General features: G+C 45.4%; 1 protein-coding gene across 1 annotated transcript in view; it reads left to right on the plus strand.

The window, feature by feature from the left end:
- The first annotated feature begins 757 nt into the window (after positions 1 to 757).
- The window catches only part of TJP1 (tight junction protein 1), a 341213-nt gene continuing 324204 nt past the window's right edge, over positions 758 to 17766 (plus strand). The window contains exons 1-2 of the mRNA XM_070477665.1: positions 758 to 998; positions 4719 to 4845. The gene's annotated coding sequence lies outside the window, so the exon portion shown is untranslated. The remainder of the gene's footprint in view (positions 999 to 4718; positions 4846 to 17766) is intronic.

Below are 17766 nucleotides of genomic sequence, written 5' to 3' on the forward strand. Positions count from 1 at the left end.
TAAAGCTTAAGCGACAACACTTTGGTCACCTGATGTGAAGAGCTGACTCATTGGAAAAGACTCTGCTGCTGGGAAAGATTGAGGGCAGGAGGAGAAGGGGCGGCAGCGGATGAGATGGTTAGATAGCATTACCAACAAAGTGGACATGAATTGGAGTAAGCTCCAGGAGATAGTGGAGGACATGGAAGCCTGGCGTGCTGCAGTCCGTGGGGTCGCAGAGAGCCTGAAACGACTGAGCAACTGAACAACAACAATAGTGGAACTGTGTGTAACTTCGTTCTGTATTTTCCAAGTCGCCTGTAAATGTGTTATGGGGGGTGAGGGAGGGCGATGTAGGGGTCACCTGGGATGGGGTGAGAGTGCTCACCTGGGAACCAGAGGAGGAATTTCAGCGGGAGGGGATTCAGTCAGTCTGCCTCTGGCTCATCTTTTCATGTTCACCCCCGCAAGGGGTTCACGGTGCAGCGCAATCCTCTTAGGGCACGACCGCCAGCACTGCAGGTTTAATCCCAGCCCTCCCCGCAGACCTGCAGTCTCTGCAGACGGCGGAATGAGTCGGCCTGCAGATGCCCGCGCGGTGTGGACGGTGCCCGCGGAGGCCGAGGAGCCGCCAGGCCCCAGGGGGAGCGGTTTCTCGGGCCCTCCGCTTGCTAGGGCAGCAGAGAGAGGCGCCGACTGTTGGTTCTATCACTGCGAGCCGAGGGCGCGGAGAGAAAGAGAGAGGCGGGCCCAGCTACTCGCGGAGATCCCCGGGAGTTACCGAGAGAGGGCGCTGCGGGCCCTGGACGTGGGTTCAGTGCTCCCACATCTGGTGTACGATGGCCTGTTCTCCCTGCAGGAGGGCACCCAGATCCTCTCCCGGGCTGGCTCTCAGCAGAGAGTGGATGCTTTCTTCCTGAAGCTGGGCTCCAAAGGGCCGGAGGCGTTCTGTGCTTTTTGCTCTCATCTGGAGGAATTCTGCCCTTACCTGCTCACCTGCTTTTTTCTTTACTTCCAAGGTAAGAACACGCTTTGCTCTGAGAAGTGGTAAGAAGGATGAATGGTGGTCTAATCAAGATATCTGGTACCACAACCACACTCTTTAAGAATGAGTTTCAGGAACTTTCCTGGTGGTCCAGTGATGAAGACACTGTGCTTCCACTGCAAGGGACATGTGTTAAATCCCTTGTCAGGCAGGAAACTAGGATCCCACATGCCCTGCTGTATGGCCAAAAAAAAAAAAGGAGCTTCAAGACAGCATTGATTTTTATTTTAAGGTAACAGCATTCTTCCCCAACTGGCTATGTCTCTGATTTTTATCTTAATAAAAAGATCCAGAACTTCTTTCAGTACTCCTTTCCAGTACTGATGACACAGAAATAAATGTCTGTGGCATCACATAAAACCTCACAAGACAGCCTAGAGGGTAATTTTGGTTGTCTGATAGAATGGTTTTCACCTTTCTGATTTTAACGAAGACTTTTAATTGCAAAGCATAAAATATTAGTTGGACTTCTCTGGTGGCTCAGTCAGTAAAGAATCCTCCTGCAATGCAGGAGATGTGGGTTTAATCCCTGGGTGGGGAAGATCCCCTGGAGAAGGAAATGGCAACCCACTCCAGTATTTCTTGCCTGGGAAATCCCATGGACAGAGGAGCCTGGCAGGCTGCAGTCCATGGGAGTCACGTGTTGGACATGACTTAGGGACTAAACCACCACCAAAACATTAATAGATTAAGGTTCTGTTCATGGAAGCTCTGGCCTGAGCTTTCATTCTACACATGAAGGCACGCAAGTTGCAATGGTTCCTCAAAATGTAAGAGTTACCATATGACCAGGATTCTACTGCTTGGTATATTCCTATGAGAAGTAAAAACATATGTCCACAGAAAAAACCTATGTGAGAATGTTCACAACAGCATAGTTCATGCTATCCAAGAAGCAATGATCCAAATGACCATCAAGTGATGAGTAAATAAACAAAATATGTTATACTCGTACAGTGGAATATTACTCTGATGTAAAAAGTAATGAAGGCCTAAAAGATGCTGCAACATGGATGGACCTTGAAAACTTTATGCTAAAAGAAATAAGCCAGTTACAAAATGCCACATATTGTATGATTCCAGTCATATGAAAGGTCCAAAAGAGATAAATCCATAGAGACAGAAAATAGATTTGTGATTGTCCAGGGCTGCAAGTAAAGGGAATAGGGGTGACTGTGGTTATGCAAATCTGTATCAATGATAACATTTTATAGAACTATATGCCTATTTGTGTGCTAAGTCACTGCGACTCCATGGACCCTAGCCCATCAGACTCCTCTGTCCATTGGGGATCTCCAGGCAAGAATACTGGAGTGGGTTGCCATTTCCTTCTCCAAGGGATCTTCCTGACCTAGGGATCAAACTGCCTCTTCTGTCTCTTTCAGTGGCAGGCAGGTTCTTTACCACTAGTGCTACCAGGGAAGCCATAGAATTACACAACAACCACAAAAAGCAAAAAACCAAAAATACACAAAAAAAGAGTGCATGTAAAAACTAGTACAATCTGAATAACATCTATGGATTAGTACAGTGCCAATATCAGCTTTCTGGTTTAGATGGTTGACTGACTATTTGATATCATAACTAGGATTATGCAAAACAATATATTGGAGGAAGTAGAGTGAAAGATACATGGGAGCAACTTCTACACAAGCCTAAAACTCCTCAAAAATTAAAATTTGTGTGTGTATATATATATAGAGAGAGAGACACAGAAATACATTATCAAGAATTTAACTGAAGGGATTATTTTTCAAAAATCAAATTCTAAAATGTGCAATGTCTTTTACTAACTGAATTCCATATGGATGGTCAGGATTTAAGAGTTTTAAAGTAACCTTTGTAGCTGGTTCCCTATGTAACAATTTCAAGCTCTTCTGCAAGTTCTTTACAGAGGTTTGCTTTCTTCCAGTATGGGTTGACCCAACCGTGGGGCTCGCCCTCTGTAGGTCCCCAGAAGGAGCTGCTTTATGATGGCCCATCATGACATCTCCCTTCAGAAGTAACTGGTCTCCTTAGGTGGGAGTAGAAAGAGCTTGTGCAAATGCCTAGGAGGCCTTTCCATTCTTCTTATATGCACAGGGCCGGCTACCATCATTAGACATACATACTATAAACAAACATGTCCCAGCGTGACCATGCAAGAAAGCATCCCAGTCAGCAGTTATGCTTCAGAGCAAATGCAAAGGAAAAATGACCTAATCGGTATAAAGGTGAAGGCAAGAAGTTACTGTATTTCACTCCGTATCAGCAGCTAGTGCAATGTGGGGCCCAAAGCACGATGGTGTTTTATGCCCACATTTTAAAAATAATTTTTATTTATTTATTTGTGGCTGTGCTGGATGTTCGTTGCTGTGCATAGGCTTTCTCTAGTTGCAGTGAGTGGGGGCTACTCTTTGTTGCTGTGCGCAGAAGTCTCAGTATGGTGGCTTCTCTTGTTGCAGAGCACAGGCTCCAGAGCACAGGCTCAGTAGTTGTGACACATGGACTTAGTTGCTCCTTGGCACGTGGAATCTTCCTGGACCAGGGATCAAACCCATGTCCCCTGCGTTGGCAGGCAGATTCTTATCCACTGTGCCACCAGGGGAGTCCTATGTCCACATTGTAATGTTGTTTGCGGAAGGACTTGTTGTAATGATCATTTGTGCCCCTAGAAATGAAGAGTGCCTGACACCCTTAATTACAGGAGACAAGCCCCCGCATAGGGCGAGAGACTCATCCCTATGGCCCCTTAAGGTGGCCACCCCATTTCTCCTGTTCCCATCCTTGTGCGTAGGCCAGAGAGGCAGGCCCTAGAGCTGAAAAGACCACTAAAGTGTGAGCAGAACCAGCCTCTCCCTCAGCCCACCTCCTGAGGGAGCTCTTCCAGGACGATGGGATTCCCTGTGGCGGCACAGACCACGACACGTCAGCACCTGGCAGCTTTGAGACCAGTGCTGGGAGGGTGGGGGAGGTGCACGTGAGTGGGCACGTGAGGGGGAGGGGCATGTGAGCGAGGGCCAGGGCAGGCAGGGGTGGGCAGAGAGGTTGGCGAGTGGCCTCGGATGCTGAAGGGCCCCCACAGAAGGTATAATTGGGTGCCATCAGCTCTTTGCCAGGGAAGATGGCCTCTTATGACAGATGGGAGGTGGGACGAAGACGCTAGCCAAGAACAAAGTCTCAGATGGTTAGATCAGATGTAATGATTGAACCAGGCCCTGGAGAGGGAGAAGACGAGCTTCCCTGGTGGACCTCACTTGACTGTGCCTCCCAACCCCACCAGGCTGTGCCTGTCCTGGATCAGTGGCTCGCAGGAAGCCACCTGGCTAAGGGATTCTCGTTCCTCCTTCCTCTTCTTCTTCCTTCCCTGTTTCCATGAAACAAACATTCTATATCATAGGGAGTGTAAGTACTGACTCCAGAGGTCTGTACCCAGGAAGATAGCAACATGGGCTTCTGAAAGCCAGCCCATCTCTTCCCACACCCAGCAAGTGAGAGACTGTTTATTTTGAAAGACTGACTAAGTATGAACCATGTTTCAGTGAACTAATAGGTGTCTAGTCAGCAAGATCTGGCCCAAACGCTGTTTGTCCTTTTCTGTGCCGTTTAAATGGCCACGTGTCCAACGACAGACGACTTAAGGGAAGGGAAGCGGGCAGCGACAGGTGAGCCAGAGTCTCGCCAGACTTTGACCCCTGGTTCTGTTCTGACTCAGAGAGGACCCGCGGGACCCTGCAAGACGCAGCTGCCGCAGCGCAGGAGGCAAAGGCTGGAGCTCAGCCTGAGAAGCTTCACAGCGTCCTTGAGCCGGAGGATCGGGAAAGTCTTCAATTATTTAACAAGTATGTTCACATTCCCAGTGTGTTTGCAGCCTTTCAAAAGTCCTGCCTTTTTCTTTTTAGATTTCTTCCTCCTGTGTAGATCTGATTCCACCCTGACCTCTGGGCCTTTAGAAATCATCTTGTGTCCTCAGTCATGTTCGACTCTTGGCGACCCCATGCACTGTAGCCTGCCAGATTCCTTTGTCCATGGGATTCTCCAGCCAAGAATGCTGGAATGGGTTGCCATTCCCTTCTCCAGGGCATCTTCCAAACCCATGGATCAAACCCAGGTCTCCTGTGCCTCCGGATTGGTAGACAGATGCTTTACTGTTGAGCCACTGGGGAAGCCCTTTACAAATTGTCATGCTGATGCCCATATTTCCGAGGACATGCCTAGGTCACTGTGTGGCTTCTTGGGTTGTTTCAAAGTATAGAAAGAACAGTTCTTGGAGAGCACAGTTATCATAGGCACTTGATGCTGTGAGAGCACACTCCTGACTTTCCTGGGATTTTGTTCTTTTAAATTGGAGGATAACTGCTTTACAATGTTGTGTCAATTTCTGCTGTACAACAAAGTAAATCATATACATATATATGTATAGATAAAATATATCCATTCCCTCTTGAACCTCCTCCCCATCCCTGTCCTCATCCCACCCCTCTAGATCATCACAGAGCACTGAACTGAGCTTCCTATGCTATCTGTTTTACACATGGTGGTGTGCATATGTCAGTGCTACTCTCTCAGTTCATCCTACCTTCTCCTTCCCTTCCTGTGTATACAAGTTTGTGTCTCTATGCCTTGGAAATAGGTTCATCTGTAATGGGGTTTTGTTCTTTATTGGAGCCCCAACTCTGCACTTTCAGAGCCTCCTAGGTAACTTTGCATTTCAGTGGTAAAATTCTAACATGTCAATGGAGATTAGGAATTATGTATTGACCCCCTAAAATGTGTTCTAATGCTTCTTTGTGTGTTGTGCTCAATTGTGGCCAGCTCTTTGCAAGCTCCTGGAATGTAGCCTGCCAGGCTCCTCTGTCTGGTTGCCATTTCCTTCTAGAGTGGGTTGCCATTTCCTTCTCCAGGGGATCTCCCCAACCCAAAGATTGGACCCACATCTCCTGTATTAGCAGGTGGATTCTTTACCACTGAGCCACCTGACAAGCCCAATAGATACATATAGTTCCTCTCATTTGTGGTCAGCTCCTAAGAATGATGGTTCTCCAAATGCCTGAGTGGGTTCAGGTTCAGCTCAAGTCCCAAGAACTCTGTTAGAACAAATGTTTCCCCTACAACCAACTCAGCATATGGATGGTTTGCATGAGAACAGATACCAAAAATAATATAGACAGAATTTGTCAAACAGGAAATACACTGAATTGGCATGTCACAAAATTAAATAACTGAAAAGTTATGTTCAAATTTTACCTATTTTTATATTTCCTTTCATAAGAGAGCATGTCCCAGTAACAATTAATCATTTAGTTCAATACTTTGAGAAAGAATTCTTGATATATTTATGCATGCATGCTAAGTCACTTCAGTCGTGTCCAACTCTGTGCGACCCTATGGACAGCAGCCCTCCAGGCTCCTCTGTCCACAGGATTCTCCAAGCAAGAATACTGGAGTGGGTTGCCATTTCCTTCTCCCTGATATATTTATAAATCTGCATATATCTTTATACATTTGAGTCGTTACAGCAAAATAGCTTGAACTAGGTGGCATTTAAAGACAAATATTTATTTCTCATAGTTCTGGATCCTGGAACTTCCAAGATCAAGGTGCTGGCAGATTCAGTGCCTGGCAAGAGCTTCATGATTCATAGATGGCTGCTTTCTCTCTGTTTTCTCACCTGACAGAAGAAGCAAGGGGGCTGTCTGGGACCCCTTTTATAAGGGCACTAATCCTACCTGTGAAGACTCCACCCTCATGACCTAACCACCTTCCAAAGACTCCTGCTAACACCCTCAATATTGCAGGTTACAATCTAAACATATAATTTGGAGCAGGGTGGGGGGCGGTGGGGGGGGGTGTGCTTCATAGGTGTTGCTAGTGGTAAAGAATACCTGCCTGTACTGGAGACACGAGAGACTCAGGTTCCATCACTGGGTCAGGAAGATCCCCTGGAGTAGGAAATGGCAACCAACTCCCGTATTCTTGCCTGGAGAATCCCATGGACAGAGGAGCCTGGCAGGCTACAATCTGTGAGGTCGCAAAGAGTCAGACATGTCTGAGCAACTAAACACAGAAGTAGACACAAACATTCAGACTATAAATATATATATAATACAGGCAAGCTTTATAAGGAGATACTTATTTTCTAAATAAATACTTTGAACAAATGTTTACTGAGCACCATAGGGCTAAGTTTTGGGAGGAATGCAAAAAAGTAAAAGGTGGTTCCTCCCCTCAAAAACACTTATCCGCACACCCTCATTACTGTTCCACCATTTCTGCTTCTTCTGTAACCTCACCCACTCCCTGCCCCGGTTTAATTTTTTTTTTTTTTAATTGGAGATAAAATTTACATATGTGAAAATGGCATAGTGACAGAACCACAGAGTTGGCTTATCATTTTAGCAAATACATACATTCAGGACAGAGAACGTCTCCATTAGTCCAGAAAATTCCTCATCTCTCATCAGGCAATCCCTCACCAACCAGAGGTGACTAGTAGGATTTTTTCTTTTATTCACATTAGCCGAGCTCTGTCTATTCTAAAAAGCCATCTAAAGGAGGTACACAGCATTTACTCTTTTGCATCCAGATTCTTTTGCTTCACATAACGTGTGAGGAGCTCATCCATTCAATAAATATTTTTTAAGGTAAAGAATTCTGGACTAGAAAGTGGTGGGAGCAGAGAGCTTGAGATGAGGACAGATTGGACGCGTAGGTTAGTGTCTGTCTGTGACTTTCCCTGGAAGCCAAAGAAAGGAAATTTTACTCTTATTTTCCTGGCTCCAAGTCAACAGTCTGCTTCATCCTTGCTGACAGGGCCTGAGAGCTGGTTCTGACCCATGTTCCATCCCCCACTGCCTTGAGTCACTGTGGTGCCACTGAGGGGGGTTCTGTTGCCAAACTCTTCTTGGACCCACTGTGCTCACATCTCCCCTGAAGAACTGGCCTGTCCACAAGTCCCCCCCACCCTCCGACCCCTGTTGCCTGGAAAGTTAGGAGAAAGAGCTCAGAATTTGACATAGGCCTTTGACAGATGGTGCGTGCCTCCTCAGGGGGTAGCATTGGGAAAGTCAGTGACATGAAAAGCCTGAGCAGAGCAGTTGGGGAGCCACAGCCAGGGCTGGCCACCAGGACCCAATTGGGAACCTGGCTGTGTACTGGTCAGGGAGGGACTCGGGCCATCCGGCAAGGCTGTTAAGACGGTTTGATCTGAGTGGGTGTCATATGGCATCAAGAATGCCACAGACCAACCATCAAACACAGCAGTGATAAAAGGTATGCTGCTTGGGTCAGGCTCAGAACCCCAGCATCGGGCTCTGGGATTGGAATCCATCAAGAAAGAAGAAGACAGTCTGGACTCAAGCTAAGTGTTGGGATGTAGCGAGTCCAAGGCAAGGAAGGTGTTGTTTTCTGACAAGAAGCTGGAGAGGTGTTGTCCAGCAGAGGAAGGGGTGCCAGGAGACTGATACTGGAGATCTTTCCTTCCTGCTGCTACTGCTGCTAAGTCTCTTCAGTCATGTCCGACTCTATGCAACCCCACGGACAGCAGCCCACCAGGCTCCTCTGTCCATGGGATTCTCTAGGCAAGAATACTGGAGTGGGTTAAAGAAGTGTAAATATAAAGGCCTTGAGAAAAGGGCAGGAGAACTTTAAGGTGTCTTGTCATAATCAATAGGAGCAAAGATAGCCCCAGGTATTGGAATCTGGGTGTGTTAATTATCGCTTGCTGCATAATAAATCATCCTCAAATCACCCCAGTATGTGTAGCTTAAAAAACACAGTTTTGAGGGACTTACCTGGTGATCCAGTAGTTAAGATGCTGCACTTCCATGGCAGGAAACACAGGTTCAATTCCTAGTCAGGGAACTAAGATCCCCACATCCCGAGAAGACAAAAACAAAAGCAGAAAATCCCACAGTTATCATCTCATCATTTCTGTGGGTCAGAAATCCAGGCACAATTTAGCTGGTTTACACAGCTCAGGGGTTCTCACAGGCCATCATAATCAGGGTGTCTGCCAGGGCTGTGGTCTCATCTGAAGGCTTCATGGGAGAACAACCCACTTCCAGGCTCCCTCCCACGGTTGTTGGCAGTATTCAGCTCCCTCTGAGATGTTAGGACCAAGCCCTTGAATCTTTACTGGCAGGTAGTTGGAAGCTTCAGATGGTAAAGAATCTGCCTGCAATGCAGAAGACCTGGGTTCTATACCTGGGTCAGGAAGATTTCCTGAAGAAGGAATGGCAACCACTTCAGTATTCTTACCTGGAGAATCCCATGGACAGAGGAGCCTGGTGGGCTACAGTCCACAGGGTCGCAAAGAGTTGGACACAACTGAGTGACCAACACAGTTGGAAGCAGCCCAGAGTTTCTCACCATGTGGATTTTCCTCTTACTCTATCAGAGCAAACACTTGAGAAGAGTCAGAAAGACAGAGTATATGAAAAAGAGGGAAGTCTTTTATAACCTCTTCTCAAAAGTGATAACCCATCCCCTCTGCTGTATTTTGTTCATTAAAGTTAACTCAGTGGTCCAGCCCATACACACACAGTCATGAATACCAGGAGGCAGGGATCACTGGGGGCCATTTGGGAAGCTCTTCCCCCAGGGGACTCGGACAGTGGAAATACCATGGGCTACAATGGGACAGTTGAGATGGAGATCACATGGACCCAGATGATGATGTTGTTTAGTCGCTCAGTCGTGTCTGACTCTTTGCGACCCCTGGACTGTAGCCTGCCAGGCTCCTCTGTCCGTGGGATTTCCCAGGCAAGAATACTGGAGTGGGTTACTATTCCCTTCTTCAGGATTTCTTCCCAAGCCAGGGATCAAACCCAGGTCTCCTGCATTGGCAGGCAGATTCTTTAATGCCTGAGCCACCAGGGAAGAGCTAGATAATGGGCTGAGCTGTATTCATGGTAGGTGGCCCTCAACCCATGCCCATCTGAGCCCTGGAGAGCTCATAGGTTGGGAAGTACCCTGTTTTGACCATGCCCAGGACATGTTCATTTCATTGCAGAGTAAACTGATCTGTCTTCTAAACAATCACGACTGTCCTTGAGAGGTCTAAGAGACCCTTCCTGGGAATGTCTGTTTATCAGCAATTTCCTCCTGATTCCCAGAGAACCAACATAAACCTGACCTTGGTGGTGGTGTTGAACCACAGAGGCAAAAGAAGCCACTTTCTTTTCTTTCTTGCTTGCTTTTAAGACAGAATAAGGCCTAAAAATTGTTTCACCTTCACTGTGATTGTTACTTTTCTGGAAATGGTCTCTTCTGATTTTAGACAAGGATGTAACTAATGCCTGCTGATTCTAGCTCACAAAGTTCTTCCGGGAGCCAAGTGAGATAAGGTTCATAAATGCATTTTGAGGGGACTTACCTGGTGGTCCAGTGGTTAAGACTTCACTTTCCAATGGAAGCGGTGCAGGTTTTATCACTTTTATGGGAGTTGAGATTCCAAATGCCAGGGGCCAAAACACCAAAACATTCAATAGAAGCAATATTGTAAACAGATTCTTTACCATCTGAGCCACGAAGGAAGCCCACCTAGCTATACAATATTATAAGTTCCAGACGTATCATAGAGTCATTCACAATTTTAGAGCTATTATAAAGATCACATTCTACTTATAGTTATTAAAATATTGGCTGTATTCTCCATGTTGTACAGTACATCCTTGTAGCTTATTTTATATCTGAAAGTTTGTACCGGCTAACGCCCTAACCTTGAATTGCCCCTCTCCCTTCCCTCTTCCCCTCCTCCCCAGTTCTGTGTGTCTGTGAGTCTTCTTTTTTGTTGTGTTCACTACTTTGTTGTATTTTCAGATTCCTCAGATAAATATCTTGCAACTTTGACATGGATCTCTTTGAGGCATTATGTCTCTCTGCGTTGTAGATAGGGAAATCCCGTCTTCTGAAGCTCAACCCTACACAGGCAGTAAAGGGCTGAGCTGTGTCCAGACCCAGGTCCACCTGCTCCCTTCTCCCCCTGGCATCCCTGAGGTCCCCCAGTCAGGTCAGGAGACACTCTTCTTCATGTCTTCAGATTTCCCCCAGTAACTGGGGATTCTGCCCCAGGTAGAAAACAGCCATCTGGGCAAACTCCTGACACACATGTATTTCTGCCACAACTTATTAAAAATGGATATATTTCATTGGATAAAAAAATATTAACTTGTATTTTGTAAAAAAAAAAAAAAAAAGTTTGAAGAAAATGCTGTAGCCCTGGTAACAGTGTATATCCACATCAAATACAAAGGCTGAAATTTCCCATTGCTGGTGGGTTAGGTCACCTCTGTGCTGTTAAATATCTACATTAGATGAAGTACCACACAGCCTTAGGATTTATTCTTTTGCAGGCATAGACTCCAGGGTGTAACCCTTTAATCTATAAAAAGTACTAACTAAAAGTAACCGTTACCGTGGCAACACACTGCCTTCATCAGAAGCCTCCAAACACAGAGTGCTCTGGAAACGAGGCGCACCAGGGCTACCGAGACTCCAGGAGTGGACTTCGAATCACTGTTCACACTTGCAGCTTTATTCTGAGGTTCAGAAGAAAATCTCACAGCTTGCCCCATACATACACTCTTTGAAAATCAAAGGAGAGCATTTCATTAGTGGATGCTGGTTTTTTATATGTAATGTTACATACATATATATTTGAGGGCTTCCCAGGTGGCTCGTGGTAACGAATCCGCCTGCCAGTGCAGGTGCTACAGGAGACTCTGGTTTAATCCCTGGGTCGGGGAGATCCCCCTGGAGTAGGAAATGGCAACCCACTCCAGTACTTTTGCCTGGAGAATCTTATGGAGAGAGGAGCCTGGTGGGCTACAGTCCATGGGGTCACAAAGAATTGGACACAAATGAGCATGTACACACATAAATATATTTGAGGAAGCTAAAAAATGAATTTTAAAGTGCATGGGTGGATGGGTAGGGTCCATGAATAGCTATGATACTTTGGCAAAAGAAGAGCTAGGGGTTGCCGGGCATGCTCCCCACATGAAGTTACACTACAGAGTCGTAGCAAGAAGGTAGTGTGCTCTGGAAAAACAGAGGTGAATGTAGCCGCTGAGAGAGCCATGGACCCACTAGCCACACGAAGGCTTGGGATGAGCTTGGGAGAGCAGAAGCCCCCCAGACCAGTAGGGAGAAGCCCATGTGTAGCAGCAGCGACTGGGACACCTATCTTGGTAAATGGATTCCTCCCTACCCACCCCTCTCAAAGTAGGCAACGTCCTGTTAGAGTCAATACCTAAACAGGAAAGGTATGAATGGCCCTAGAGATTGTCATACTGAGTGAAGTAAGTCAGACAAAGACAAATATCATATGATATCACTTACATGTAGAGTCTAAAAAAAGGGTACAAATGAAGTTATCTGTAAAACAAAAATGGAGTCGCAGATGTAGAAAACAATTTTAATGATTACCAGAGGGGAAGGGAGGGAGGGATAAATTGGGAGACTGGGATTGACAGACAAACATTATATATAAAATAGATAAACAACAAGGACCTGCTGTATAGCACATGGAACTCTACTCAATACTCTGTAATGACCTATATGGGGAAAGAATCTAAAAAAAAAGAATAGATATATCTATGCTGTTGTTCAGTCAAGCTAAGTCACGTCCAGCTCTTTGTGATCCCATGGGCTGCAGCACACCAGGCTCCCCTGTCCTGCACTATATATGTATATGTATAACTGATTCATTTTGCTGTACATCTGGAACTAGCACTACATTGTAAATCAACTATAGGCCAATAAATTTTTTGTAAAAGACAAGAAAAAGTAAAACCATGAAGTGGATGCAAAAAGGTCATAGGAAATGTCTTGGAGACCTCAGGAAGAAGACTGATCCTCTTGTATGATCATATAAGACATGATCATACGGATCATGATCATCAGAAGACTGATCATACAAAATCCCCAATTTACCAACAACAGGGCAAAGTAGGATGGATAAGACCACATAAAAACTCTATATGTGACTCTGTGAAAGTGTCTTAGCCAAAGTTAGCAGAAAACAAGAATCTGGAAGAAGATTTGAAATGAATAAGATTGACAAGGGGCTCACAGACAGAACGACTCTATCCGAGAGGATTTTCCATGCAATGGTAATGTTCCAGGTTTGCTCTGGCCGAGAGCCATGAACGGCTACTTGAAATGAGGCCAGTGTGCCTGAGCAGCTGTACTTTAATTAATCGTCATTCTAACAGGCGCACAGGACCTGTGACGACCCCACTGGGCAGTACAGACTGGAATATACAAGAAACTCCTTCAGGCCAATAAGGAAAGAGAGAAAACTCAAAATATGAAGAGGCAAAGAGAAAAATGTGGCTTCGTCTTAACTTTTTACCTTAATCCTCCTCTGTCTCCGTTTCTTTGCTCGTTGTATTTTGATCTTGTTGTATGTATGCACTCCTCTAATGCACCCCCAACTGCCTTCCGGCAGTGAGATGTCACATAGGGAGCTGACAAGAATCCTCTCCTGGAACCAGCCACCCTGGCTGGGCCTCTCCCCCCAACCCCACTCTTGACTCTGAGCTTCTACAAGACAGGCCAGAACCACACATGGAGAAGCTTCACATTCTCGTATGATGAGCCCAGGTTTTGTGGGATCCCAGGTTTTGTGGGATCGCATGTGTTCCAGTTCATTTGAAGAAGAAACATTTATCAGCTACTAAGCCTTCTAAGACAGTAAACAGAGGGGTCACTGATGTTTCCAGCTTGAAGCAGGCTAATTTGAATGGATCCGTCACATCTTCTTGGCTCTTTACATAGCAGAGAAAGATGTCTAAAGTTGGGTAAAGCTTCCAGCCAAAGAGAACGTGGAAAAAACTGTAACTTATTACTTAAGGGAACAGGATCAGTATTTCATGTTCTTCCTGTCACTGCACCCTCAGAAGACGATCACAGTGGAGCCATCCTAAGAAGGATACTTGTCAGGCAAAGGGCAATGAGCTCTCTAGGAAGCAGGAAGGAATCCAGGCCTCCTGTGATGGTGCCACCCATGGCATTGCAGAGGAAACAGACATCAAACAAGGGTGGTTTGGCTCAGAAAAAGTCTTTGAGGCAGGAACTATCAGTTCCATGATTATCGTTAGTCACACAGTCATGTCCAACTCTTTGTGAGCTCTTGGACTGGAGTCCACCAGGCTCTGCTTTCCATGGGATTTCCCAGGGAAGAATACTGGAGTGGGTTTCCATTCCCTTCCCTGAATTGGGCAACAAAAGCAGATCATTTACTCCTCCAGAAGTATGAAACTGAAGGATGTGACACTGTCCTCTGTAGGACAAAAGTAGCCAACAAAACTGGCAACTTTGCGTGGTTCCTTGTGCAGCCCTGACCCAGGAAAGGCAGCCGTACCTCCCTGGGAGACAACGGAGAGGCTACCAAGCCAAGGTCCCGGGGCCGCGGGGCAGAGAAGCTTCAGGTCCCAGATCGTGCGAATGGAGAGGCAAGGACCAGGGAGGCAGCCGAGAGTCTGGGGGTGGAATTAGCAACAGAGAGAGAGAGCTGGGCCAGGTTGAGGACCCTTGGGCATCCACACCACAATCAGTCAGTCCATCAGTCAGTTGGAAAGCCCCAAGGTCATTCCAATAGTAGATGCCATTGATCTTCAAACCCCAAGCCAAGCATTGAGATTCTACTATATTTTTGTTGACTTGATATATCTTTAGAGTAAGTGAAGCCAGGCATGGCAACAAGTCCCAGGGTTTTGGAAGCTCCACGGAAGATGATGCCTCTCCCCCAGGGGTGTTCCTGGCTGGATCAGGCAGGCAGCACCCTGTAGCTGGTGGTCCAGGGTGCTCAGAGACCAGCAGAAACCTGCAGAAGGGAATGGCTATGACCCACATGGGGCGGGGGGGTGAAGTGCAGGACGACCCGGTTCTAAACTCTGGTTTGACTGGCTGTGAAATTTCCTGTTTTACACCTGATAATGAATAATAACAGCCCATGTTTCCTTTCATTAGGAATGCATCATAAAGAATTAACCCATTCAGCCCTAAAACATCTTTAAGCAATTTAAAAACTGTTAATGTTAAAACATAATTTAAGCGTTCAATGAGGCTGCCTTTAATGGAAAACTTCTTGTGTAGTCATTTCACTGAATCTCCCAAACAAGTCCTTTGGGTGGCTTGTTAAATTTTTTTGTAAATTTGAGGATCAACTCTTTTGTTGCAGAAGGGGAACCACTTCCAGAGCCCAAGAGTGGGCTCTCCTCTAACACTCAGAAATGAATTGTCTGAGGAGACACACATGCTGACAGAGTAAGAGACTTTATTGGGAAGGGGTGCCTGGGAGGAGAGCAGCAGGTCAGGGAACCCAGGACAACCGCTCTGCCACAAGGCTTGCAGTATCAGGTTTCATGGTGATGGGTTAGATTTTGAGTTGTCTCGGCCAGTCATCTTGCTTGGTCCATACTTGGTGACTCAGGGTCTTCCTGGTGGTGCGGGTCTCTCTCCACCAAGATGAATTCAAGTACAAAAGATTCTGGGAGGTTGGTAGGATATACTATAGGCTAGCATGTCCTCCTCCTTTCAGCCCCTCCCAAATTCTTCTAGGTTAGTTTTTGTGGCAGCATCAAGCATTCTTTATCTGGATGTCCTATTGTGAGGCACTTCAGGCAAGTGGTTATCCTTCTGCCTGGTCAGGGTGGGCGTTTTCCATCAGCGGTTCTCTAACCCTTTCTTTCAGAAGTTATTTTGATGTAATTCAAAGTTTCAAGTCAGACAGAGCTGGGGTGAAGCATGGTCCCCTGCAAGGCTCTTCACCACCTCTGTGCACCTGTTTCCTCACCTGCAGTGGGGGCTGCTTTGAAAGTGAAGTGAGTGAACCTCAATGTTTGTTGCCTGCTCCTCGCTTTGCTGTCCCTTTCTTACAAGAGTTCTATGATGTGACCTCATGTATGGAGAAGGCATTCAGCCCACAGACATTTCTAATGTGGGAAGAGCAGGGAAGTGAGGCCAAGGGCAGGCATGTGGGGCAGCATGACCTAGGCTTTTCTAACTGGCAGCCCCCACCATGCCCCCAGCCCACCATGCCCAGGGCGCTGTCTTCCTGGATCCCATGGTTCCCGGAGCCCAGCTTCGGTGCTAACTGGAGGGACCTGGACACTAGGCCCTGGTGACTGTGGAGAGGGAAAAACGAAGAATCTCTAAGGGCTCCTCTGAAAGTCAAGAGGAGAATTATAAAAATACTTCAGAGCAGTATAGCGCTTTTGTTTTCTTTTGTTTTCAAATTTCTCTTGTGGTAAAAATGTATGTAACAGAAAATCTGCCATCTCATGTGGTACATATCTTCAATGGACTACTCCTCAGCCATAAAAAAGAATGAAATAAGGCCATCTGCAGCAACATGGATGGATCTAGAGATTATCATACTAAGTGAAGTACGGCAAGGAAATACAAATATCACCTGTATGTGGAATCTAAAATATGACACAAATGAACTTATCTATGAAACAGAAACTGACTCACAGACATAGAGAACAGATGTGGTTGCCAAGGGGGAGGGTGTGGGAGAGGGATGGATTGGGAGTTTAGGATTAGCAGATGTAAACTATAATATATAGGACGGATAAACAACAAGGACCTACTATCAAGCACAGGGAACTATACTCAATATTCTAGATAAATCACAATGAAAAAAATATGAAAAAGAATGTATATGTATGTATAACTGAATCATTTTGCTGTACAATAGATACTTCAATAAAATAAAAATAAAGAGTACTTTGACAAAAAGAAAAAAATTACCATTTTAACTGCAGTATAGTTGATTTACAACATTATATTAGTTTCAGGTGTATAACATACTAGTTCAATATTTTTTATAGATAATGTACCATTTAAAGTTGTTATAAAGTATTAGCTATATTCTTTGTGCCATACAATATAGCCTTGTACTTTATATTATTTTATTTTTGAAAGAGAAATTTTGTTTTGTTTTTTAATATTTATTTATTTATTTGACTGAACTGGGAGTTTATTGTGGCATGTGGGATCTTTAATTGCAGCATGCTGGATCTAGTTCCCTGACCAGGGATTGAACTCAGGCCCTCTGCATTGGGAGGACAGTCTTATCCACTGGACTGCAAGGGAAGTCCTTATTTATTTTGTACATAGTAGTTGGTAGCTCTTCTCCAACTCCTGCTTTGCCCCTCCCCTCTTTCTCTTTCCCACTGGTAACCACTAGTTTGTTCCCTATGTCTATGAGTTTATTTCTCTTTTGTTACATTCATTTATTTATTTTATTTTTTGGATTCCACATATAAGTGATAACATACTGTATTTATCTTTCTTTGTCTGACATTTCACTAAGCATAATATGCTCCAAGTTGATACAAGTTTATAAATGGTAAGTTTTTTTTTTATGGCTAAGTAGTATCCTACTATATATATACATATGTATGTATATATGTATATATATAGCCATACATGCATTTTGTTGTTGTTTAGTCACCCAATCATGTCTGACTCTGTGACCCCATGTGACCATGGCCTGCCAGGCTCCTCTGTCCATGGGATTTCCAAGGCAAGAATACAGGAATGGGTTGCTATTTCCTTCTCCGTGGGATCTTCCCAACCCAGGGATCAAACCCGCGTTTCCTGCATTTCAGGTGGATTCTTTGCTGCTTAGACACCTGGGAAGCCCAAATATATATAAATATATATAAATCACATCTTCTTTATCCACTCCTCTGTTGATGGACACTTAGATCCTTCCAAGTCTTGGCTATTGTAAACAGTGTTGCAGT

The sequence above is a fragment of the Odocoileus virginianus genome, chromosome 16 (genome assembly GCF_023699985.2).
Source record: "Odocoileus virginianus isolate 20LAN1187 ecotype Illinois chromosome 16, Ovbor_1.2, whole genome shotgun sequence".
NCBI classification, from domain to species: domain Eukaryota; kingdom Metazoa; phylum Chordata; class Mammalia; order Artiodactyla; family Cervidae; genus Odocoileus; species Odocoileus virginianus.